Here is a 25491-nt window from a genome sequence, read left to right as displayed (position 1 = left end):
CTAATAGGGCTATTTCCCATTGCCCATTAAACGGGCTATGAGTAAAAGACTTCCTGGCTTCTGAGAGAAGGAAGATGAGAGGACTGAGTCATTTTACCTGAAAGTGTTTACAGTGTTAAGGGCTTTGGGAAATAGATGTCAAATACTGCAAGTTACAGCATTTCCTAACACTTATTTGAGCTTTTACGTTTTCTTTCCATCAGCTACATAATCTTATTATAGTAGAAGCCATTAGCACTGGAGACTGAGAAGTCATTCTTGGTGAATTCTGTGGGCAAAGATGACAACATCCCAACACACTGCCAGGGTCATCATCATCTCTACATACCCTTCTCTTAATGACATCTAGAGTGATGGCTTCAACCACTTTGATGAAAAGTTCAGAATTCTGTAATTACTAAAAGAGAGAGTGGAATGTCATTTTTAGGTCTTCATCCAGAGTAATTTCTTGGCTCCAATGCCCCCATTTCATTTGCAGAAACAGCTTTTTGGTATTAGTTAACATTCAAGGAATAGTTTCAAGTTTTACAACGGCAAAAGGGTCATTATTTTTATCAGTGTGCTGGAGGTTATTTTGAGTCTATATACGGAGGGCCCAATTCAATAAAATCTCAGCCTGATTTTCCCAGCAGGATGCTCAAACCATGGAAATTCAACAGGGGAGCACACATGGGCTTCTACGATACTGAACCAGGGCTGAATTTCCATTTAATCATTCTCGAGAAATCAAAAGACACTTCGGGATTAAATGGCAAACCTTTTAAGTAGGAATTCCTCAGCCAAAATGGCCAATTAGCATTTAAACTGCAGAACTGCATTATGTAAGAGGAAATGAGTAACTGAAAAAAGAAATTATCTTCCTTATTAGTTAAAAAGGTAAACCAGAAACATGGAGTTATCACAAAACAAGCATTCTCTTCAAGAACAGGAGAGATACACAGGACTTTTGTTACAAAAAGAATTAAAAGGATCCATGTTATTGACCTGTTCTCATGCTTTTAGCTTTAATTGGCAAAATTAGCTCAAGTGAATAATATTGGAAGACACCTCTAATTATATATTTTGTTGCATCACACAAGTGACCCAAAAGCTCCATGTTTATGACTTTAAATTGATGTTTTAAATAAATTACTTTGTGTATTGGAAGTAATAAGTTATATTTAGAAATAGCCTAGATTCAATTTTTTATATTCATAAAATCTTGGCTTATTTAAAGCTCCTTCCCCATCTTCAAGTGTGCACCTCAGGGACTTAGAGACCAAACAGAATAAGAGTTGGCTTTGGAAAAAAACCACATTTCTGGTATGACTGCTCATAAAGGAAAATTTAAAACCTTCCAGAAATATAGTTGAAAATGGCTCTTAAGCAATTGTTTATTATCTTTCTTCATGTATCATCAATTTTTAGACTCAGCTTTCACCAAGCTCAATAATTATGTAAATTTCAAATGTTGGTTCTCACCAATATTTAGTAATGTTATTGTTGTGCATGTTTGTATACATACTTTAAAAAATGAAAAGGCAAGCAAATTCAATGGTTATTATTGCTGCCGTTGCACTTGGCAATGTTTTTCTTCTTTGTCAGTTCCTCATTGTGGTATCCCAGAGGGTTTCGTGACATGGACTTTTGTAATATGTCACATATGGTGAAGACCAGCAGTTGAACACCAGAAGCAATCTGACCAGTGCTCACTGCAGCAGCTCCAGAAGGGCTAGGGATTTGCTTAGGGAATAAAGAACATGCACTGCACTCTCCATAGGACATGCGTTTTTTGCATCAATAGTCTGGATGATTACCTAAAAGCATGACAGTAAACAGCCGATGCTTTTTCTCACCCACCTCACTCATTGCCAAACCGGCCAAGATCTTTCATCTGTTGAGTGACTTGAGATTTTGCTGTAAGAGTAATCATTTTTGTTTACCAGGATGGTAATACTGAAACTGACCCAATTGTCCCATAGAATGTTCTTTTTGATAAGCATAGAAATTGACCCTTCTGATCTTAAAAAGCTTAAAACTTATATTTGTTTTATCTGAGTTCCTTCCTCAGAAGACCACCTTCAGGCCTCACAAAAAGTACTGAAGAACTGAAACCAGATCATGGCACCGATGCTGGACCCCTCATTCACCATGATGGCTTCTTTACCCCTCCCAAGTTCCTGTTTTCTTACGCATTGTTACATTTCTTGCCTGCAATATAAACCCCTGATTTTAGTCAGTCAGGGAGATGGATGTGGGACTGAGCTTCCGTCTCCTTGGCTGTGGCACCTGATTAAAGCCTTCTTCCTTGACAATACTTGGCGTCTCAGTCATTGGCTTTCTGTGCAGTAAGCAGCAGGACCTAGACCGAACCCCTGGTGTTTTAGTAACAGTGCTACTAAAAAAGACAAGATTGTTTTCTGTAAAAAACAACAAAAGCAGAGATATATAGATGTATACCCATTCAAACATTATTTTCTGTTGAAAAGTTAATTCAGACTTTTCATTGACTAATTGAATGATGACAATCATTTAAAATATGGCCTATCATATAATCGTTCATGGAAAAACATTATTAACAGGTTGGCCTATCTTTTTCAAAACTTTTATAAATACTTGTGTATCTGTTGGTGGGACTGTAAACTAGTTCAACCATTGTGGAAGTCAGTGTGGCGATTCCTCAGGGATCTAGAACTAGAAATACCATTTGACCCAGCCATCCCATTACTGGGTATATACCCAAAGGACTATAAATCATGCTGCTATAAAGACACATGCACACGTATGTTTATTGCGGCACTATTCACAATAGCAAAGAGTTGGAACCAACCCAAATGTCCAACAACAATAGACTAGATTAAGAAAATGTGGCACATATACACCATGGAATACTATGCAGCCATAAAAAAGGATGAGTTCATGTCCTTTGTAGGGACATGGATGAAACTGGAAAACATCATTCTCGGTAAACTATCGCAAGGACAAAAAACCAAACACCGCATGTTCTCACTCATAGATGGGAATTGAACAATGAGAACTCATGGACACAGGAAGGGGAACATCACACTCCGGGGACTGTTGTGGGGTTGGGGGAGGGGGGAGGGACAGCATTAGGAGATATACCTAATGCTAAATGACGAGTTAATGGGTGCAGGAAATCAACATGGCACATGGATACATATGTAACAAGCCTGCACATTGTGCACATGAACCCTAAAACCTAAAGTATAATAAAAAAAAACTAAAAATAAATAAATAAATAAATAAAAATAAAAAAACTTGTGTATGCATATACTATATATACATATTTAATAAATCGAATTATTCTGTATATGCCATTTTGTAATTTGTACTTATCTATGCATTATCTTTAAACATTTTCTCAGATTGTTCTTATGGGTTTTAGTGTCCAATCATGTTATATTTTCATCATATATTTGAACAACTTCTATTATTGAACATTTTGGAGTATTTTACATTTTCTCTTGTTTTAAATAATCCTGTAGCAATTACATTTGTGTAAAAATCTTTGTATACTATTTGATTATTTCTGTACTAGAACAATTGTATGTCATAGAATGAGTATATTTTAAAGTTCAATTATTATTATCATTTTTATTACAGCAGTAATGTAGAGACCCTCTAAAATAACAATTATTAAGATTACACACAACTCTTACACAGCTCATTGTGTTTCTAGGCACTGTGCTGTTATATCAGACTTAATCTTCAATAAAACACTGTCAAATAGTTCTTTATATTATCTCAATTTTATTGATGAGGACATTTGGGACTTAGGTTGAACAGCTTGCCCAAAACCAAACAATTGATAAATGAATGGCAGGGCTGCCTTACTCTAGAATTGTGTTTTCAAAAAAGATGATGCAGTTAGAAAATTATAGGACAGTTTTGATTTTCACACAGATTGGGAGAGGATGCATTTTGAGAATAGACGCCAAGGATGTTAAATTTTCTGCAATGAGTGAGAGAGCCCCACACAACTTTAGGGTGTTTCTGGATATTCATGTAACCAATTATCTAATTTTCTGAGCCTAAAACCTAAATCTGTTTTATACATAAATACAAATAACATTTGCAGGGTTTTAATTTGCAATAAATTTACTAATGATGCAAAGCTTGTTTGAGTGAAGATAGACCTGAATACAAATTTGTTTTGATTAGAACTTTACCAAGAGTTGTTCAACATTTTGGAAAATCAGGTCGCTGCTGACATCACAACTGTAGTATGTGAGCCTCCAATACAACACCCTTACAGTCATCTGAATTTGGAGTGGTCAATTTCATGGTGACTGTATGCACAGGTGCGAATGGGATCACTTTATAACATCTTCTAGTCTGGCTCGGTGCAGTAGCTCACACCTGTAATCCCAGCACTTAGGGAGGCAGAGTTGGGGGGATCACTTGAGCCCAGGAGTTCCGGATCTGCCTGGGCAACATAGCAAGACCCTGTTCGCCACAAAAAGAAAAAAAAAAAACAGAAAAAATTGGTACATCTTTTAGTGTGATTGTGCCTGGACATGAAATCCATATTTTTATCATAAAATATTTCGCTTTATTCATCTTTGATTATATATTAGTATAATAATTGCTTAAAACTATGTGAGTACTGTGCGTTACATTAGCACTTGATTTTTTCCAGGAGAGTAAAGGAGTGATTCAACCTATTAGTTATAAAAAGGGTACTACATATGACAGGACTGAGGATAGCAAAATGTACATGTCTGGGGTACAGAGTAAGGGGTACATTTACATGTTAAATATAGACCCACATAGAGGAACTCACACCTGCACACACAGCCTGAACTCTGACACAACATGTCTGTGCTTTTCAAATTGTCATTCTAAATCTTTTAGTGAGCCATGACATCAATGCATAGGTTGAGACCAGAATTTTTTAATGAAATAAAGTAGAATACATTAGAATGGAATGAAATGGAGTAGAGTGGAGTAGAGTGCAGTGGAATGGATGGAATAAGAGGAGATGGGATGAAATAGAATAGAATTGAATAGAATTCAGTATCAGTTTTGTCTGTTTTATATACCTGTGCTTACAAGGACGTATTGTAAAACGCATCTCTTACTTTGGGCCAAAGAGGTGAAAGCCATTGAGCTACACTACTATACTTTAGACGGAAAGCAAGTAACATTTTCAGGGGTTAATCATTTTTCTGCACCTGAGTGTCAAAGTTGGTTTTGATGGTGATTGACGGGAGAGGAAGAAGCCTGAAGATACCAGTGATTACTACACATCTTGAGTCCTCTCTTTCACAGCTTGCCTGAATGGAAGTGATGGTGCTGGCACAAAGCCAATTCCTCGTCTGAACGTTTGTGTTCCCCAAAAATGTGTATGTTAAAATCTAATCACCAAGGTGATGATATTAGAAGGTGGGGCCTTTGGGATTGATTAGGCCATGAGGATGCCATCCCATGAATGGGATTTATGCCCTTGTGAAGGAGGCCCCAGAGAGCTGCCTTGCCTCTTCCACCATGTGAGGACACATGGAAGGCACCATCTATGAGGGAAGGGTCTTCACCAGACACCAAATCCGCTGATGCCTTGATCTTGGACTTCCCAGCCTCCAGAACCATTCTAATGTTTATAAATTACCCAGTCTAAGGTATTTTGTTACCACAGCCTGAATAAAGACAATTCCTCATCCTTTTTCATTATGACTGACACTGAATGTGCTTGCCTGTGCTACAGCTACTGGAGATTTTGCTGTTTGCTTTGTGTCACTATTTGGTCTTACAGTTATGAAATGGATAGAAATTATTCTCCCACATCTTTGCCTCCCTCTGCTTTTTTCTTCTCCCTTCCCTTAGTAGCAATTGGTCCAGAGAGGAAGTGTCCTCATGACACCATTTCATCCTGGCTTCCCAGACTCCTCACTTCAGGGATCTATAAGGTGATGCTTTCCCCCCACCATCCCACTGTTTCTTTGAAACTTACCTGATCTCCATCTCATTACTCTGTGGCCTGACAGATGACCATGAAGTTATTTTTCAAGACACGGATTCAGACTAAAATAGCAATGGATGTGTATGTGACACCTTCTAGGAGGTATTTTTATTTCTAATGGAAGCAGAGTATTAATGAAAAGGAATGAAAGTAGCATAGGAGGGATATTTGGCTGGGGTGGAAGTGGGTTGTGGAAATTTCGACAGTTTCTTTCTTATAACGAAACCAGGAGAACCTCTGCCGAAACATACAACTAGTCTTCATTAAACTCCAGACACTCTTTCAGTCTGTTTCAAGCATGACACAAATTAAACCATTACTATATTTTTTTAAAATATGATTTAAACAATTTGTTACTGAAGGCAAATTCAGAAATAGACCCAAGAAATTTTATTTATGTTGTCAACACTCTACTGGGCAATTATAACTTGAAAACTTACATCATTATTTAGCCCTACTCTTTCTTTGCTATTTTGGTCCAACATGTGCTGATTTTTCTGATTTACACCCAGAATGTTTTGTTCCTTGATTTGATCCCTCCTTTCTTTTCCTATGGCAACTGTATTCATTTTATCTAGATGGAATATTTCAAGAGCCTCACAATTTCTTCTCTTTCTCTTATTCATTCACTTTGTCATTTGTATTATACTTTCAAAACCATAGTTCTGATCATTTCACTCACTTGTGCAAAATCATTTGTGTCCCTCAATTACCTATAGAATAAAATCCAATCTTCTTCCCTTTGAATTCCTCAACCATCTGACTTCGTCATTCCTTTTACTCATTAGCTAAATGAAATTAATTGTTGCTCATTGAATATTCCACATACTTCTGTAATTATACCTTTGCTTACTCTTATGCATAAACCTTACTGGAATTTCCTTCCCACAATGTCTGTGGTCCAGAATCCCTTATAATTTTTAAGGGCCAGAAGAAATATCACCTTTTCTAAGATATCCACAATGCTTGCTTCACAGAATGAACACAGTCTTTTTTTCCCCTCATAACTATCCTAACACATTGTGTGTTAAATTCTTGACTACGTTTTTTCCTTTTTTAATGTTTTTACTTAAGAACAACTTTATATATAGTAAATGCACAATTCTCAATAGTATACTTTAATGTGTGCTAAGAAATGCATACCCCTGAAATAGAGGTACAGAGTATGTGCATTATCCCAGAAAATTCCCTATGGCCCTTGGACAGTCAATCCCCACTACCGCTCCTTGCTGAATGCAACTACTGTTGTGATGTCTTTGACTACAGATTATTTTCACTATTTCTACGACTTCATATAAAAGGAATCATTCAGTATAATAGTGTCTTCTTTAATATTGTAGTTTTTTTCACTTAAACTATATTTGAGAGTAAACCATGTTTCATCACTTATCAATTGTTTATTATTTTTAATGCTTAGTTGTATTCCATTGGATGAGTACAACATAATTTGTTCATTTGTGGATGAAAATTTATTACTGTCAGTTTTTTGGCAATTAGAAGAAAGCTACTATGAACAATCTTTTTATGAACATACATTTTCATTTCTCATGGATAAATACTGCCATATTTGCCAAAGTGTTTAAAACCTTTTATACTCTAATGAATAATGTATGAGAGATCCAGCTGTCTACCTCTTCAATAGTTGGTGTCAGTCCTTTTTTTTTTTTTTTCCAAGATGGAGTTTCATTCTTGTTGCCCAGGCTGGAGTGCAATGGCGCAATCTCGGCTCACTGCAACCTCTGCCGCCCAGGTTCAAGTGATTCTCCTGCCTCAGCCTCCCGAGTAGCTGGGATTACAGGCATGTGCCACCATGCCTGGCTAATTTTGTATTTTTAAAAGAGATGGGGTTTCTCCATGTTGGTCAGGCTGGTCTCAAACTCGTGATCTCAGGTGATCTGCCCACCTTGGTCCCCCAACGTGCTGGGATTACAGGCATGAGCCACCACACCTAGCCTGGTGTCAGTCCTTTTAACTTTAGCTGTCTGGTGGGAAGGTAAGTTACCATAGTTATAATTTTCATTTCCCTGATGACAAAAGAAGTTGAACTCTTTTCATGCACAAATTGATGATTCATATTCTTTAGTAAAGTGTCTGTTTAAACTTTGATCTAATTTTTAAATTTTGTTATTTGCCCTTGTATTATTGAATTATGGGAGTTCTTTACATATTCCAGGTACAAATTCTTTGTCATATGTATTTATTGTATATGTTTTCTTCCAATTTGAGGGCTGGCTATACCTGTTTAAGTAGTGTTTTTTAATAAGTACAAGTTTCAGTCTTCATTATGACCAATTTATCAAGCCCACATTTGTGAATCTCATTATCTAAAATAATGTGCAGGTGCAGATAAGGCCTTGGAGGTGAGTTTCCACAAATACAGTTTCTCCAATCCGAAGATCTATGAGCTAAAGATATTACCTGTTTCTTAGGCACCCAGTGTACAAGGGTAAGATCAGCAAAGCATAACCACTGTAGATGTCCTATTTGAAGAGTATGGAAATGAGGCACTTCAAACTCATTGGGCCATAGCAATTCTGAAATGCATGCAGGCACATGCTACCAGTTCCTTGGCTGGAGCTTATTTAGAAAAAGTCACTATTGCTCTTGGAGCCACCCTCTGGATTCTTGGTTCCTCCCTCTGCGTTATCCAGCTGGTGTTTATAGCTAAATAGTTTCTTCAGGATTCCACAAACATCTTTTTTTTTTTTTTTTTTTTTTTTTTGAGACAGAGTCTCACTCTGTCGCACAGGCTAAAGTGCACTGGTGCAATCTCGGCTCACGACAACCTCCGGCTCCCAGGTTCAAGCAATTATCCTACCTCAGCCTCCTGAGTCCCAGCTAGGGACTATAGATGTGTGCCACCATGCCCAGCTAATTTTTGTATTTTTAGTAGAGATGGGGTTTCATCATATTGGTCAGGCTGATCTTGAAGTCCTGACCTCATGATCTGCCCTCCTCGGCCTCCCAAACTGCAAGGATTACTGGTATGAGCCACCATGCCCAGCCATCTTTTTAATTTTATCCTGTCTTTTTCTCCTAAAAGTGGTGGCAGCTTTGCCGGTACTACTCTTTTAAAAATCTTGTGGGATTCCTGTGAATCTCTTTGTACTTGATTTCTTTATATAAAAGCCCTACCCATCTATTTCAATACTAACCAGTTTTTATACAGGGCTTCCTATAAAACAGCTATGGGACAATGTCCTTGATATTATTAGATGTCCTAATGTGTAATGAAGAATATATTTGAGACATATGCATCAGAACCTTACAGGAAATTTCTTTTCTCTTTGAGGTAACTCCTTGATTCTTTCTGAAGTCTTGACAAAATATTTTACAATAATGCCCTTGGCTTTATCTTTAGATGATGTTTTCCTAACAGCATGCTGGATTGGATTATTGCTGTGATGGCATTTCTTAATTTGACAATCTTCGAGAGTGTGAGAATGAATCTCTCACATTTTGATAGGCTGTGTTTTCATTTTCATTTGATTTAAATAAATTTCTAGGCCAGGCGTGGTGGCTCACGCCTGTAATCCCAACACTTTGGGAGGCTGAGGCAGGCAGATCACAAGGTCAGGAGATCAAGACCATCCTGGCTAACATGGTGAAACCCCATCCCTACTAAAAATACAAAAAATTAGCTGGTGTAGTGGCGGATGCCTGTAGTCCCTGCTACTTGGGAGGCTGAGGCAGGAGAATGGCACAAACCCGGGAGGCTGAGCTTGCAGTGAGCCGAGGTTGTGCCACTGCACTCCAGGCTGGGTGACAGAGAGAGACTCCATCTCAAAAAATAAATTAATTAATAAAATAAAATAAATAAATAAATAAATTTCTCATTTCCCCTGTGATTTCCTCTTTGCCCTCTGGGTTGCTTAAAAATGTGATTTTTGGGCTGGGTGTGGTGGCTTATGCCTGTAATCCCAGGCTGAGACAGGTGGATCACAAAGTCAGGAGATTGAAACCCCGTCTCTACTAAAAAAATACAAAAAATTAGCCAGGAGTGGTGGCGGGTGCCTGTAGTCCCAGCTACTGGGGAGGTTGAGGCAGAAGAATGGTGTGAACCTGGGAGGCGGAGCTTGCAGTGAGTGGAGATCTCACCACTGCACTCCAGCCTGGGCAACAGAATGAGACTCCATCTAAAAAAAAAAAAAATGTGATTTTTGATTTTCAAAAATCAAAAATATTTGGAGGATTCTACCAATACCTTTCTGCTTTTAATTTCTACTTTACTTCTGTTATGTTTGGAAAATACACTCTGTGTCATGTTAGTAGTCTTAAATTAATGAGACTTATATCTCAGCATATGGTGCATCTTTTAAAATATTCCATGTGTACCTGAAGAGCATGTGTATTCTGCTGCTCATTGATGAACTGTTGTATTAGGTCAAGTGTACTGAGGGTGTTGATCAAATCTTCTATATCCTTACTATATTTTGTTTTGCTTTTGGTTACTCTTTCTATTAATAATTGAAACAGAAGAGTTAATATCTCCAATTATAATTACAGATTTGTCTATTTCTCCTTTAATTATCTTAGTTTTTGTTTTATGTATCTGGAGTTTCTTTTATAAGGTGGGCATATACGTCTCCTTGAAAAGTTGAACTTTTTTTTCTTTTTTTTTTTTTTGAGACAGAGGCTCGCTCTGTCACCCAGGCTGGAGTACAGTGGCACAAGCTCGGCTCACTGCAAGCTCCACCTCCCGGGTTCACGCCATTCTCCTGCCTCAGCCTCCTGAATAGCTGCTACTACAGGTGCCCACCACCACACCTGGCTAATTTTTTTGTATTTTTAGTAGAGATGGGGTTTCAGCGTGTTAGCCAGGATGGTCTCGATCTCCTGACCTCATGATCTGCCCACCTTGGTCTCCCAAAGTGCTGGGATTACAGGCGTGAGCCACCACTCCTGGCCAAAGAATTGAACTTTTTATCATTATGAAATGTCCTTCATTATCTCAGTTAATACTCCATGCCTTGAAGCACACATTTTCTACCCACTCCAGCTGTTTTATGATTAACATTTGCATGGTTTATCTTTTCCCATCATTGTACTTTTAACCTAGTCGTTTTCCTATATGTAAAATAAATCTTCTGTTAAAAGCATATAGTGAATCTTCTATGTATGTTTTCTAGACAGACAATTTGTACTTTAAATTGGAGAGTTTCATCCATTTGCATTTAAAGTAATTATTGATGTAATTGGGTTTACACCCTGTCATTTCTCCCACTATTTGGCCCATCTATTCTTTGTTTCCCTTTGCTTCTTTTCCTTGCCTCTTTTGGATTAATAAGTGGGGTGTGTGTGTGTGTATTATGTTTTATCTTGATTATTGTCTCATTAACAATACACTTTTGTTTTAGTTTTAGACGTGGGTCTATGGTTTGCAGCATGCAAACAGAGACCATATCACCGTCTCTGTCGAAAAGAGCAATATTACGTACCACCTCACATAATAGATGACAGATCTATAACAACATACTTTCACTGCTCCCTCCTCCTTTATTCGACTGTTGTTGTATATTTTATTTCATTTTGTATATACCTTACGGTGGGTTGTACGGTGAATTGTGATTGGGTAAAATCCTAGTATATTAGAGAAGTTGAATATTTGTAATGAGTATTTTATTTTAAAAGTATTAGTTATAAAACTAAGTTCTATTGACAGTAAGAGTCCTAGGATGGCTACACTTAGGGCTATAAGTTTTAGATCAAGTGATATTGTTGTTTGGGGAGATGAAGTAGGGATAATGCTATTGGTGATGAGAAATCCAGCGAATGTACTGCCAATAATAAGGCATTTAATTGGATTTATTAGGGAAGGGTTATTTTCATTAATGTTGATTAGGGTTGGGAAGCAGGGTTGTCCTATTACGGTGAAGGAAATCATTTAGATACTATAGAAACTTATTAGAGAAGTGGCAATGAGAGTAATAGAGAGGGTTCAGGCATTGGTATATGAAGTGTTTGTGCTTTCGATGATGAGATCTTTAGAGTAAAAGCCTGTGAGGAAGGGCATACCTGTAAGTGCTAGGCTGTCAATAATAAGGGAGGAGGAAGTAAGGGGTAAAGTCTTGAATAGTCCTCCTGTTTTTCGGATGTCTTGTTCATTGTTGAGGTTGTAGATGACGGATCCTGAATATGTAAATAATACAGCTTTGAAAAAGGTGTGGGTGCAGATGTGTAGGAATGCTAGGTGTGGCTGATTAATGCCAGTTGTGACTATTATAAGGCCTAGTTGACTTGAGGTGGAGAATACTGTAATTTTTTTATGTCATTTTGTGTTAAAGCACAGATTGCTGTAAATAAGGTGGTGCTAGTTCCTAAACATAGTGTAAGGTTTTGGATTAACATGTTATTCTCTGTTAATGGGCGGAAGCTGATAAGCAGGAAACCTTCTGCCACAACTATAGTGCTAGAGTGGAGCAGGGCTGAGAATGGGGTTGGGCCTTCCATGGCGGAAGGAAGTCAGGAGTGGAGACTAAGTTGAGCTGATTTTCCTGTTGCTGTTAAGAAAAGGCCAATTAATGGAAGAAAATCGGGGATAGGATTTAGGATAAATACTTTTTGAGGTTCTCATGTATTAGAGGATGAGAGGAATCATGCTATGGCTAAAATGAAGCCAATATCACCAATGCGATTATGTAGGATTGCTTGGAGGGCTGCTGTATTAGCATCTGCTCAGCCATGTCATCAGCCAATTAGTAAAAAAGACAAAATTTAGACATGAAGTCCTTGCCCACGCCTATGGCCTGAATGGTATTGCCTAGGTTTTCTTGTAGGATTTTAATGGTTTTAGGTCTAACATTTAAGTCTTTAATCCATCTTGAATTAATTTTTGTATAAGGTGTAAGGAAGGGATCCAGTTGCAGCTTTCTACATATGGCTAGCCAGTTTTCCCAGCACCATTTATTAAATAGGGAATCCTTTCCCCATTTCTTGTTTTTGTCAGGTTTGTCAAAGATCAAATAGTTGTAGATATGCGGCATCATTTCTGAGGGCTCTGTTCTGTTCCATTGATCTATATCTCTGTTGTGGTACCAGTACCATGCTGTTTTGGTTACTGTAGCCTTGTAGTATAGTTTGAAGTCAGGTAGCGTGATGCCTCCAGCTTTGTTCTTTTGGCTTAGGATTGACTTGGCGATGCGGGCTCTTTTTTGGTTCCATATGAACTTTAAAGTAGTTTTTTCCAATTCTGTGAAGAAAGTCATTGGTAGCTTGATGGGGATGGCATTGAATCTATAAATTACTTTGGGCAGTATGGCCATTTTCACGATATTGATTCTTCCAACCCATGAGCATGGAATGTTCTTCCATTTGTTTGTATCCTCTTTTATTTCATTGAGCAGTGGTTTGTAGTTCTCCTTGAAGAGGTCCTTCACATCCCTTGTAAGTTGGATTCCTAGGTATTTTATTCTCTTTGAAGCAATTGTGAATGGGAGTTCACTCATGATTTGGCTCTCTGTTTGTCTGTGATTGGTGTACAAGAATGCTTGTGATTTTTGTACATTGATTTTGTATCCTGAGACTTTGCTGAAGTTGCTAATCAGCTTAAGGAGATTTTGGGCTGAGACAATGGGATTTTCTAGATATAAAATCATGTCATCTGCAAACAGGGACAGTTTGACTTCCTCTTTTCCTAATTGAATACCCTTTATTTCCTTCTCCTGCCTGATTGCTCTGGCCAGAACTTCCAGCACTATGTTGAATAGGAGCGGTGAGAGAGGGCATCCCTGTCTTGTGCCAGTTTTCAGAGGGAATGCTTCCAGTTTTTGCCCATTCAGTATGATATTGGCTGTGGGTTTGTCGTATATAGCTCTTATTATTTTGAGATACGTCCCATCAATACCTAATTTATTGAGAGTTTTTAGCATGAAGGGTTGTTGAATTTTGTCAAAAGCCTTTTCTGCATCTATTGAGATAATCATGTGGTTTTTGTCTTTGGTCAGGCCATAGGCATGGGCAAGGACTTCATGTCTAAAACACCAAAAGCAATGGCAACAAAAGCCAAAATTGACAAATGGGATCTCATTAAACTAAAGAGCTTCTGCACAGCAAAAGAAACTACCATCAGAGTGAACAGGCAACCTACAGAATGGGAGAAAACTTTTGCAACCTACTCATCTGACAAAGGGCTAATATCCAGAATCTACAATGAACTCAAACAAATTTACAAGAAAAAAACAAACAACCCCATCAAAAAGTGGGCAAAGGACATGAACAAACACTTCTCAAAAGAAGACATTTATGCAGCCAGAAAACACATGAAGAAATGCTCATCATCACTGGCCATCAGAGAAATGCAAATCAAAACCACAGTGAGATACCATCTCACACCAGTTAGAATGGCCATCATTAAAAAATCAGGAAACAACAGGTGCTGGAGAGGATGTGGAGAAATAGGAACACTTTTACACTGTTGGTGGGACTGTAAACTAGTTCAACCATTGTGGAAGTCAGTGTGGCGATTCCTCAGGGATCTAGAACTAGAAATACCATTTGACCCAGCCATCCCATTACTGGGTATATACCCAAAGGACTGTAAATCATGCTGCTATAAAGACACATGCACACGTATGTTTATTGCGGCACTATTCACAATAGCAAAGACTTGGAAGCAACCCAAATGTCCAACAACAATAGACTGGATTAAGAAAATGTGGCACATATACACCATGGAATACTATGCAGCCATAAAAAATGATGAGTTCGTGTCCTTTGTAGGGACATGGATGAAACTGGAAAACATCATTCTCAGTAAACTATCGCAAGGACAAAAAACCAAACACCGCATGTTCTCACTCATAGGTGGGAATTGAACAATGAGAACTCATGGACACAGGAAGGGGAACCTAGCCATCCGGGTTCTTGTTGTGGGGTGGGGGGTGGGGGGGGCGGGGACAGCATTAGGAAATATACCTAATGCTAAATGACGAGCTAATGGGTGCAGGAAATCAACATGGCACATGGATACATATGTAACAAACCTGCACATTGTGCACATGTACCCTAAAACCTGAAGTATAATTTAAAAAAAAAAAAAGACAAAATTCCTACACCTTCTCATCCGATAAAAAGTTGAAAAAGGTTGTTGGCAGTAACTAGGATTAATATTGTGGTGAGGAAGATAAGTAAATATTTGAAAAACTGGCTAATGTTAGGATCTGACTTTATATATAACATTGATAATTCTATAATAGATCAGGTGAGGAATAGTGCTACTGGAATAAATATCATGGAGAAGCAGTCTAGTTTGAAGCTTAATGAGAGTTTAAGGGTTTGAATTGTTATTCAATGTCAGTTTGAGGTGATGGCTTCTTGGTTGGTATACATAAACATTGCTGTGGGAATGAGGCTAATGGTGAACGTGCTCGCGATAGCTATTTTTACATAATATGGGTACGAGTTTTCTTGCGAGGGTTGATGAAGGTAATAATGATTGGTAAGGCTAAGGAGATTAAGGTTATTATAGTAATGGAAAAATGCATAATTATTACTTTTATTTGGAGTTGCACCAATATTTTTGGTTCCTAAGACCAACAGGTTGCTCTTATACTTTAAAAGTTGAGAAAGCCATGTTGTTAGGCATGGGGGCATGAGTTAGCAGTTCTTGCATAGTTTCTTGGTAAATAAGAAGTTACAGACTCCTATTATCAGATCCACAATCTAATATTTTGACTAAACTGTATTTACAGGGTATAAAGCCTCTAATTATTTTAGGGTTTAGAGATAATAGAAAAATAGGTTGACAGATGTATAAATATTAATATATTTTCTCTTGTAAAGGAGGGTTTAATACTGTTAATACAGCATGCACATGTTCCTCGTTGTGCTGTGACAAGTATATAAAGGGAATAAAGGGCTGTGGTTAATATATTAAGTCCTATAAGCATAATGGTAATGTTTGATCAGAAGAATGAAGCTATTATTACAAGGAGTCCTCCTATTAGATTAATGGTGGGGGGTAAGGCAAGGTTGGTAAGATTCGCTGTAAGTCATCAAAAGGCTATTAGTGGAAGTAATGGTTGAAGGCATTAAGAGAGTAGTATAATTTGGCTGTGGACTCACTTGTAATTTGAATTCGCTAGGCAGAATAGTAAGGACGGAGTAAGTCCATGGGCAATTATGAGGGTAATTGCACAGGTAAAGCTTCAGGGGGTTTGAATAAGGATAGCCATGATAACAAGGTTCAATTTTTTTTTTTTTTTTTTTGAACGGAGTCTCACTCTGTTGCCCAGGCTGGAGTGCAACAGCACTATCTTGGCTCACTGCAACCTCCATCTCCCGAGTTCAAATGATTCTCCTGCCTCAACCTCCCAAGTAGCTGGGATTACAGGCGTGCGCCACCATGCCCGGCTAATCTTTTGTATTTTTAGTAGAGATGGGGTCTCACCATGCTGTCCAGGCTCATCTCAAACTCCTGATCTTGTGATCTGCCCACCTCTCTGCCTCCTAAAGTGCTGGGATTACAGGCATGAGCCACCACACCTGTCCTTAAGGTTCAATTTTTAAAAACAACTTTTAAAAAAAGAAAATGTCTTTATTTTTACCAATGTAGTTCCTACTTCCATGGCTTTTATTTTGAAGTATAATCCAAATTTCCATCTGACGTTTTTCTCCTTTAGTCTGAAGAACCTTATTTGACATTTCTTTTAATTCAAGTTTGTGGTGCTGAATTCTTCTAGCTTTTGTTTATTTTAAAATGTCTTTATTTCAACATCATTTAAAAAAAAAATGTTCCCTGGTTATAGAATTCTAGATTGACATGTTATCTTTTCTTTCAGTATTTTTAAGATAGAATTTCAGTGTCTTCTGGCTTGCATTGCTGTCTTTTTTGTAAGAAATACAATACTTTTTATTTATGTTTTCCTTCTATTTGTGGTATATTATACTTAGTGTTTTGTTGCTTTTTAAGGTTTTCTCAGACCTGGAGCAGTGGTTCACAATCTGTAATCCCAGCACTTTGGGAGGCCAAGGCAGACAGATCACTTGAGGCCAGGAGTTTGAGACCAGCCTGGCCAACATGGTGAAACCCCATCTCTACTAAACACACACACACACACGCACACACACACATACACACACACACATACAAAATTAACTGGGCATGGTGGCTCATGCCTGTAATCCTATCTACTTGAAAGGCTGAGGCACAAAAATTGCTTGAACTCAGGAGGTGGAGGTTGCAGTGACCCGAGATTGTCCCACTGCACTCAACCTAGGTGACAGAGTGAGACTGTCTTGAACAACAAAAAAAAAAGTTTGCTTTTTATCATCGTTTTTTTCAGAGATATGTCTATGATAGTTATACAAGTTTTTATTGTTGTGTATATGTTCAATCTGCTTGTAATTTATTGAATGCTTAGGATCTAAGAGTTGATATTTTCAGCAAATTTGGAAAATTTGGGGCTATTTCTTCAAATACATTTTCTATCCCAATTTCTTTCTCCTTTCTTCCTAGGAGTCCAATTACATGTATGTGAGAACATTGGATATTGCCCCCACTGTCTTTAAGACTGTCATTATTTAATATTTCAGCATTTTTATTCTATGTGCTTCATTTTTGTTATTTCTTAATGCAATTTCCTCAGCTTTTCTGATATTGTTTCCACAGATTTACTGATTAGTTAAGTGATTAACTAATTTTAGATATTTTAGGTTTTAAGGTCTGGAATTTCCATGTAAACATTTTCTACAATTACCATTTCTCTACTGAGATTCCCCATCTGTTCACTCATTAAGCTCATTAGTTCCTTTATATTTGTCGGCTAATTCCAACCCCTTTGTCATTTCTGGGTCTATAATTACTGACTTTCAAAAAATTCATTACTTACTGATCACTTTTTAATATCTAGTAATTAAAGTGAAAATTATGGTGGATATTGTGAAATATCACTTTATCAAAAGCCAAGATTTTTTTTACGAGTGGTTGTTTGGTTTTGGCAGACAATTTACTAACAGTTTTTGCTTCATTTTCCAATGGTCTGTAAAAGCTTTGTAAAGGTGGATATAAAGTCATTCTTGGCCAGGCGTGGTGGCTCATTCCTGTAATCCCAGCACTTTGGGAGGCTGAGGCGGGTGGATCACAAGGTCAAGAGATCGGATACAAAAATTAGCTGGGCGTGGTGGCACATGCCTGTAGTCCCAGCTACTTGGGAGGCTGGGGCAGGAGAATCACTTGAACCCGGGAGGCAGAGGTTGCAGTGAGCAAGATCATGCCATTGTACTTCAGTCTGGGCAAAAACAGTGAGATTCCGTCTAAAAAAAAAAGAAAGAAAGAAAAAGTCAGTCTTACAGGTCTAGAGTAGATAGAGGCACTTCTACTGCACTCTGAGGTCTCAGATAAATGCCTGGTTTTTCAGTGTGGTCTCTGTGTGTTGCTTGGTATTCCTCCAAGAACTTAAGGAGAAAGTTATGTACATTTCCATGGCTGCGTCTCAGCACCACTTCTTCCTGTACTTTTCCCTTTCCTGTACATGCAGCCTGCCTGTCAGCCTTGAAATCTGATTTCTGACTACCCATTTCGTTGAGATCTCTCTTCTCTGCTTGGACAGCACATCTCCACATTATTTCTAGAAATTGCCTCCAGGCAAAAGGCTGAAGCATTCAGGAAGCTCACTTTATGGGTTTTCATTCTTTCAAGTATCACAGCCCTATAGTACCTGTGTTTAATTTTTATAGTTGTTTATGGTGGAAAGGTCATTCTGGTTATAACAGATACTCTGTAAGAGAAATGCAAGTTGCTCTAGACAATATTTTACTTTGCACTGTAGTTATTCTTATATATGCCTTATCTTTCTTATAAGACCAGAAGCACCCTGAGGGCAGAGTCTATGCATTCTTTACCTTTGTTTTTTTCTCCAGAGCATTCTACACAGCCTATATGCTATTTATTATATTTAATTTGATTAAATATTTAATGTAAAATCTTTAGAATAAATAAATAAAATGAATGAAACAAAACACTTTATGAACTTTTGGAATAATTTCAAAGGCCACAAAATCCATTACACAGACTAGTTTTCTTCGACTCATCAGTTATTTTGTTTTCTGCAGCAATCACAAGAATATCTAAGTTCCTCATACTACATTCTTCCCCTGCCGATTCACAAATTTATTATAATCAGAAAGCACGTGAAAAACTGAGAAATGGGAGAAAACAATCACTGACTGCCATTTGGTAATAGGAGTAATAAATTATTAGGAGTCAATTCGAGCATTGCTTTTAATCTTTTGAGTTGCTTTGCTGGTTGTCATTCTCTATAACTACTAAAATGTCCAGCTAGAATTTGTTTTCTTGGTCACACAAAGATGATGTTTGGAGTTCAGTGGTCAAGAAAACCCTGATGATTGCACTTATGTATGTTTTTGTTTAACTTGTGGACAAAGACTTATGGATAGGTGCAAAAAATAAGTCCTCTTTTGCAACCTGGAACTCATTGTTCAGTATGAGTTTTGATACATATAAGAAGGGATATTATGATACCTGAGACAGTTAACTGATGGGAGTACTGATAACCATAGAGGTTGGTTCCAGGCCAGGCTCAGTGGCTCATGCTTGCCATCCCCATACTTCGAGAGACTGAAGTTGGAGGACTGCTTGAAACCAGGAGTTCAAGACCAGCTTGGGCAAGAAAGTAACACCTCATCTCCACAAAGAATTAAAAATCAGCTGGGTTTAGGGGCATGTGCCTGTAGTTGCAGCTACTCAGGAAGGGGAAGCTGAGGCAGGAGGATTGACCCCAGGAGTTGCAGGCTGCACTGAGCTTTGATGGCACCACTGTACTCTAGCCTGGGCAACAAAGACAGACCCTGACTCTTAATTTTAAAAAGGCTGATTCTAGGACTGTAGAGTAGATAGTTAAAAAGCATGGGATATGAGGGAAATCCTCAGCTGTATTAAATTTGTGTTCCAATTTCATGTTGACTTGATACAGAAGATGGCATTTGGTTTTAAAAGTTTTTATCTTGAGAATATGATGTTTGGAGTTAAAGGTATTGACATATTCCATACATCTGTATTATTCTTGAGTATGATCGCTTAAGGCGTCAAATTGAGAACGAGGCAGATCCACCTATACTAAAATTGACCCTAAAGTAAGTTGATTAAAGAAATTAGACCCCAAAGATTCTTGGTTTTTCCATAGGTGAATTTTGAAGTCTTCATCAGTATATCCATGTAAAAGGGAGACGACAGAAACCAAAATAAAATAATTACGGGCTGACAGGACAACCGGATTAAAATAAGCATCAGTTTCATTAAAAAGGGCTAACTTGAAGATAAATCTTTTGAAGATAAATTTTGACACCAGTTCTTTGGAGGATCTAAAGTGACCTTGATGGAGAGTGAAAGAAATCACAACATGGAATTCCTCGAATAAAAATTTATTGACTTTAAATAATTTTGCCTAATGTTACATACACACAATTAAAAAAAAAACACCTCTTTACGCTGTTAAAAAAGAAAGAAAGAAAGAAAACCCTGATAAAGCCGCACCTGTTTGGGGTACAAGAGGACACACGTGTTCCATGTCATAAGGGTTGAAGCAAGAGTCTGCCTCACATGAACACAGATATTTTCCTTTAAGCTAGAAAATGAACTTTATTTTCATTTTTTAAGATTCTCAAGGTAATTTATAGATGAGAAGCTAGAAATAAAGGTTGTAGCATCATGTGACACCATTTCTAGAAAATGACTGAGCTTGCCAGCAAGGAATTGCCTTAGTGATTTTTAAATGATTCCAGTTAATTGAGTTATTGAGACATTTTTTCTCTGTGATTTTCTCCCTCATCTACTTGAGCATTTTGCTAATTCTCACACTTGAGTAATTCCTAAAGTCTCTCATCTTTTCTCCTGTTCCTAGAAGTGTCATGTAAACTTGGAGATCACGCAAACTCCACATGTTCCCCAGCTTCCCCGGATCCTCCATTCGGCTTCTTAGTCAACCCTTGTCGACTTCCCTGTAAATCCCACACAGACATTGTCCTTTATACCTGATGACCTCCTGAATCCAAAAGCTACATTTTCCACTGTCTGCCAAAATCTCTCACCGGATATCTGGAGAACATTTTCCTTTATGTGTCCATTGTGAACCAAATGAGAACAAACACTACATTGTCTTCTCTTTTGCCCTTTTTACCCATTCTGCAACCTACCCTATGTGACAGCTTTGTAGAATTGAAACTCAAAAATTGTTCTGACCCTTTTTCATCCTCTTTGCCCTCACAGCCTAGTCACTTTTCTAAAGATTCTCTGCCACATGTCCTGGATATCCATCCTGGACATCTGATGGACCCTGGTGTCTCTTCCTGTCAGTCATCTTGCATGTGACTTCCATTTTGTAGGACTGATATTTTCTAACTTGGATAACAATGATGTCATTTTCTGTTTTTAAAATTCCAATAAAAACTTCAGTGCATTTCTGTCATTAAATACATGCACCTTAGTCCAACATTTAATGGTTTTCAGTGTTCTCCCTTAAAACAGGGCTATCCCTTTTGCCTTTTTCTCCACTTTCTCCTATGTTTCTTGTGCTATAACCGAAGTGAACTCTAAGCAGGTTCCTAAATATCTGTTCAACTTTCCCAGCCCTGTGCCATGGTTAATGCTGTTCTGTGTACCAGACGTGCTGTCTCTTTCCTCCTTCCTTTTATATCAACCTGCTAACATCTTACCCAGCCTTTAAAACTGTCTAATTTTTCTAAAGTCTTTAGTGACAAGAACAGCCAGATACACTTTTTCACCCTTCTTTGAAATTCTATGTTCCATTACTGGTACTTCTACAGGGAGGCTTGTTCATTTAGACAAGTATTTACTGATACTTTATATCGATTGCTGTGCTTTTATTATTTGTATACTTGTATTGTGATTTTCTGAGCGTAGTTGATGGTAACTTTATGAAGAAATGTATTAGGTTTTACTCATGTTTTAATGTCTTACTTATAGCTATTATCAGAGTAGATGTGGCACTGTAGTTATTGCAAGTCTTGTCTCTCAAGGATAAAGCCTTATCTTGGGATCCTTCAAAATGGCAAGATGTTCATTCTCACCACATACAATTGCATAGTCCACTGTGCCCTGCCATGATTTTCACATTTCACTCAATACCCATGGTCTGCATCAGTCTGGAATCATGCATTCTGCCATCTGTCCCTTTCCTTGAAAGTCCTGCTGGCTGCAAAACAGCTGAGATTTACTAATGGATTAATATGTTACTTCTCCCCCAATTAAAACTATTGGTGTTTAACAGGAACTTGGCCTAGATAATGGGTGACTCAACTCTAGAGAATTTCTGACTGGCTGGTGGACTGATGGGATGATATTTTGGGTCTGGAACAGTTTGCAATGCCCGGTAAGTGGTGGAGAGGTTTATCTGTGTCTGAGAGATAACATAGGAGATTCCTGTAAACATGCGCCCATGCACTCACTCACAAATGTACCAGGGCCCTGCAATCCTGTGAACGCCAGGTTCCTAAGAACAGTAGTGAGGCCCACCTACCTTTGTTCCTCAGGGAGCCAATGAGGGCCCAGCCATAGCGCGAGTCTGGATTCCTAGGAGATCACTCTTTATTCCAAATCACATCGTAGTTTTTGTCTTGGTCTGAATGGAAACATTAGGTGAAACACAGAGCAAAATCAGAAAGGAATCTCCAGCAACTAGTGGGAATATTAATATTTTAAGATCCCATCTCTACCTTTAATGGTAAGTTTACCTCTGTCTCTAGATTTTACCTCCCCTTTCCCTGGACCCATAATAACAATGGAATATTTTTATAATAATAGAATATTTATCCATGAGTTGAGGGAATAATCAGACCCTCAATATTATGCTATGAAAGAATGAGTGCATTCCTGCTCTAAAACCTGATGAAATCTAGTCTTCCAAGGAAAACCAAAGGCAGGTTCTAATAAAACATCTTTTGATTAGTGCTTCTGTTTTTATAGATGTGGCGTGGTACTGATGGTGGTGTCTCATCCATTCTTTCAGACACGTATTTCACATAAATGCACTAAATAAAACAATGCAGTTTTCTTTATTTCTCTACACATACAAATACACATGCAGACATGCATGCTTTTGGCAATTAAAAATACATTATTTTAGATAATTTGGTGACAGAGGTCAGCAAATTAACTGAGAAAATATAGAAAACTTTTCTTTTAGACCTGTTAAACAGCATTTTCCATGAAAATAACATTGCAGTAAATTGATATGCTAGGCAGGAAATGACAAGCATTCCTTTATAATAGGTCCCCGCATATCTGATAGATATATCTGATGGGCTCACCTGGTTTTGCCATAGTCCTCTATCTTGGGTCAGTTTTATTGAAGCTAAAAATTGTAAGGTTAATGAGTGATAGATAAAAAATTATATGTCAATAATCACTTAGATGAATGATTTTTTTAAAAAATATTTTTTATGAGTATTTCAGAAAGTTACTACAGAGTCTACAGTTATATAACTAAATGTCTCACTGAGAACCAAGTACACAAAAATATACCACATGAAAAGGAATTAAGCTAACATTTTAATTGAATAATATAAATACCAAGATTTACAAAGAATACAGACATCCACACACATGTATAGTTTTCATGTTAGAATAGCTTTGAAAATATTAGGAAAAGGTCTAGCAAAGTTACCAGTCTTATCAATATAAAGACAGTTTGGATTTTTGTTGAAAGCAAAATCAAATGAAACAGAACTTAAATTATAAAAGAATGCAAACACACACCCACATGAGTAATTCCATGAGTATTTAGATTTCAGTAGTTTTGTACATCTTGTGAACACAGGTTCTTCATTTCTTCTCTTTCCACAAAAGATAATGTATAAACTAAAATGGGGGTAAAATATGAAAAATAAGAAGGAGATAAAGTAGAATCAAACAGATTTTTTTTCATTCATTCATTCATTCAACAGATATTTATTAAGTATCCGCTATTTACCTGGAATTTCATGTTTTAGTATTATAGTAACTATCATAAATTCCAATAATAAAGCCTTCTCAATTATTATTTTTTTTAATTGAAGAAATGGTGATATGGTTTAGATCTGTGTCCCCACCAAATCTCATATTAAATCGTAATCTTCAATATTGGAGGTATGGCCTGATGAGAAGTGATTGGATCATAAGTGTGGATTTCTCACGAATGGTTTAGCACCATGTCCTTGGTGCTGTCTTTGCAATAGTGAGTTCTCGAGACATCTGGCATTGAAAGTGTATGGCACCTCCCCTCTTGCTCTTACTCCTGCTCTCACCATGTAAGATGCTTGCTCCTCCTTTATCTTCTGCCATGATTGGAATCTTCCTGAGGATTCCCCACAAGCAGGTGCTGTCATGCTTCCTGTACAGCCTGCAGAACTATGTGCCAAGGAAAGCTCCTTTCTTTTAAATTACCCAGTCTCAGGTGTTTCCTTATAGCAGTGCAAGAATGGTCTAACACAGAAAATTGGTACTGAGAAGTGGGGTATTGCTATAAAGATACCTGAAAATGGCCGGGCGTGGTGGCTAACGCCTGTAATTCCAGCACTTTGGGAGGCCGAGGCGGGCGGATCACGAGGTCAGGAGATCGAGACCATCCTGGCTAACATGGTGAAACTCCGTCTCTACCAAAAATACAAAAAAAAGAAAAATTAGCCAGGCATGGTGGTGGGCTCCTGTAGTCCCAGCTACTCAAGAGACTGAGGCAGGAGAATGGCGTGAACCCGGGAGGCGGAGCTTGCAGTGAGCCACGATCGCGCCACTGCACTCCAGCCCGGGCGACAGAGCGAGACTCCTCAAAAAAAAAAAAAAAAAAAAAAAGGCAGGGCTCAGTGTCTCACGCCTGTAATCCCAGCACTTTGGGAGGCCGAGTCGGGCAGATCACGAGGTCAGGAGATCAAGACCATCCTGGCTAACACCATGAAACCCCATCTCTACTAAAAATACAAAAAATTAGCCGGGCGAGGTGGAGGGCGCCTGTAGTCCCAGCTACTCGGGAGGCTGAGGCAGGAGAATGGCGTGAACCCCGGGGGGGCGGAGCCTGCAGTGAGCCGAGATCGTGCCACTGCACTCAGTCCATCCTGGGTGACAGCGAGACTCTGTCTCAAAAAAAAAAAAAAAAAAAAAAGAAAGAAAGAAAAAAGAAAAGAAAGAAAATAATGTCGGGCTGGGCACGGTGGCTCAAGCCTGTAATCCCAGCACTTTGGGAGGCCGAGATGGGTGGATCACCTGAGGTCAGAAGTTCAAGACCAGTCTGGTCAACATGGTGAAACTCTGTCTCTACTAAACACAGAAAAATTAGCCGGGCATGGTGGCGGGCGCCTGTAATCCCAACTACTCAGGAGGCTGAGGCAAGAGCATCGCTTGAGCCCAGGAGGCAGAGGTTGCAGTGAGCCGAGATCTCACCTTTGCACTCCAGCACACTCCAACCTGGGCAACAAGAGTGAAACTTCGTCTCAGAAAAATAAATAAATAAATAAATAAATAAATAAATAAAACATACAAAATCGAATTCATTTAATTTAGACTTCAGTTAAATAATTCTTATCAA

The 25491-nt window shown here is 38.1% G+C and overlaps 1 non-coding gene and 1 pseudogene across 1 annotated transcript; one reads left to right on the top strand and one right to left on the bottom strand.

Annotated features, from left to right (window-relative positions):
- Positions 1–1530: 1530 nt before the first annotated feature.
- LOC116810351 (NADH-ubiquinone oxidoreductase chain 5-like) lies at positions 1531–15441 on the bottom strand (annotated as a pseudogene).
- Positions 15442–19304: 3863 nt separating this feature from the next.
- Positions 19305–19432, top strand: LOC116466200 (small nucleolar RNA SNORA40). The gene has a single exon (XR_004247439.1). It is a non-coding gene; the product is annotated as a small nucleolar RNA SNORA40 (small nucleolar RNA).
- Positions 19433–25491: the final 6059 nt, after the last annotated feature.

This window comes from Hylobates moloch, unplaced genomic scaffold (assembly GCF_009828535.3).
Source record: "Hylobates moloch isolate HMO894 unplaced genomic scaffold, HMol_V3 SCAFFOLD_3, whole genome shotgun sequence".
Classification (NCBI taxonomy): domain Eukaryota; kingdom Metazoa; phylum Chordata; class Mammalia; order Primates; family Hylobatidae; genus Hylobates; species Hylobates moloch.
The sequence above is the reverse complement of the archived record's forward strand: the minus strand, read 5'-3'. Positions and strand labels throughout refer to the sequence as shown.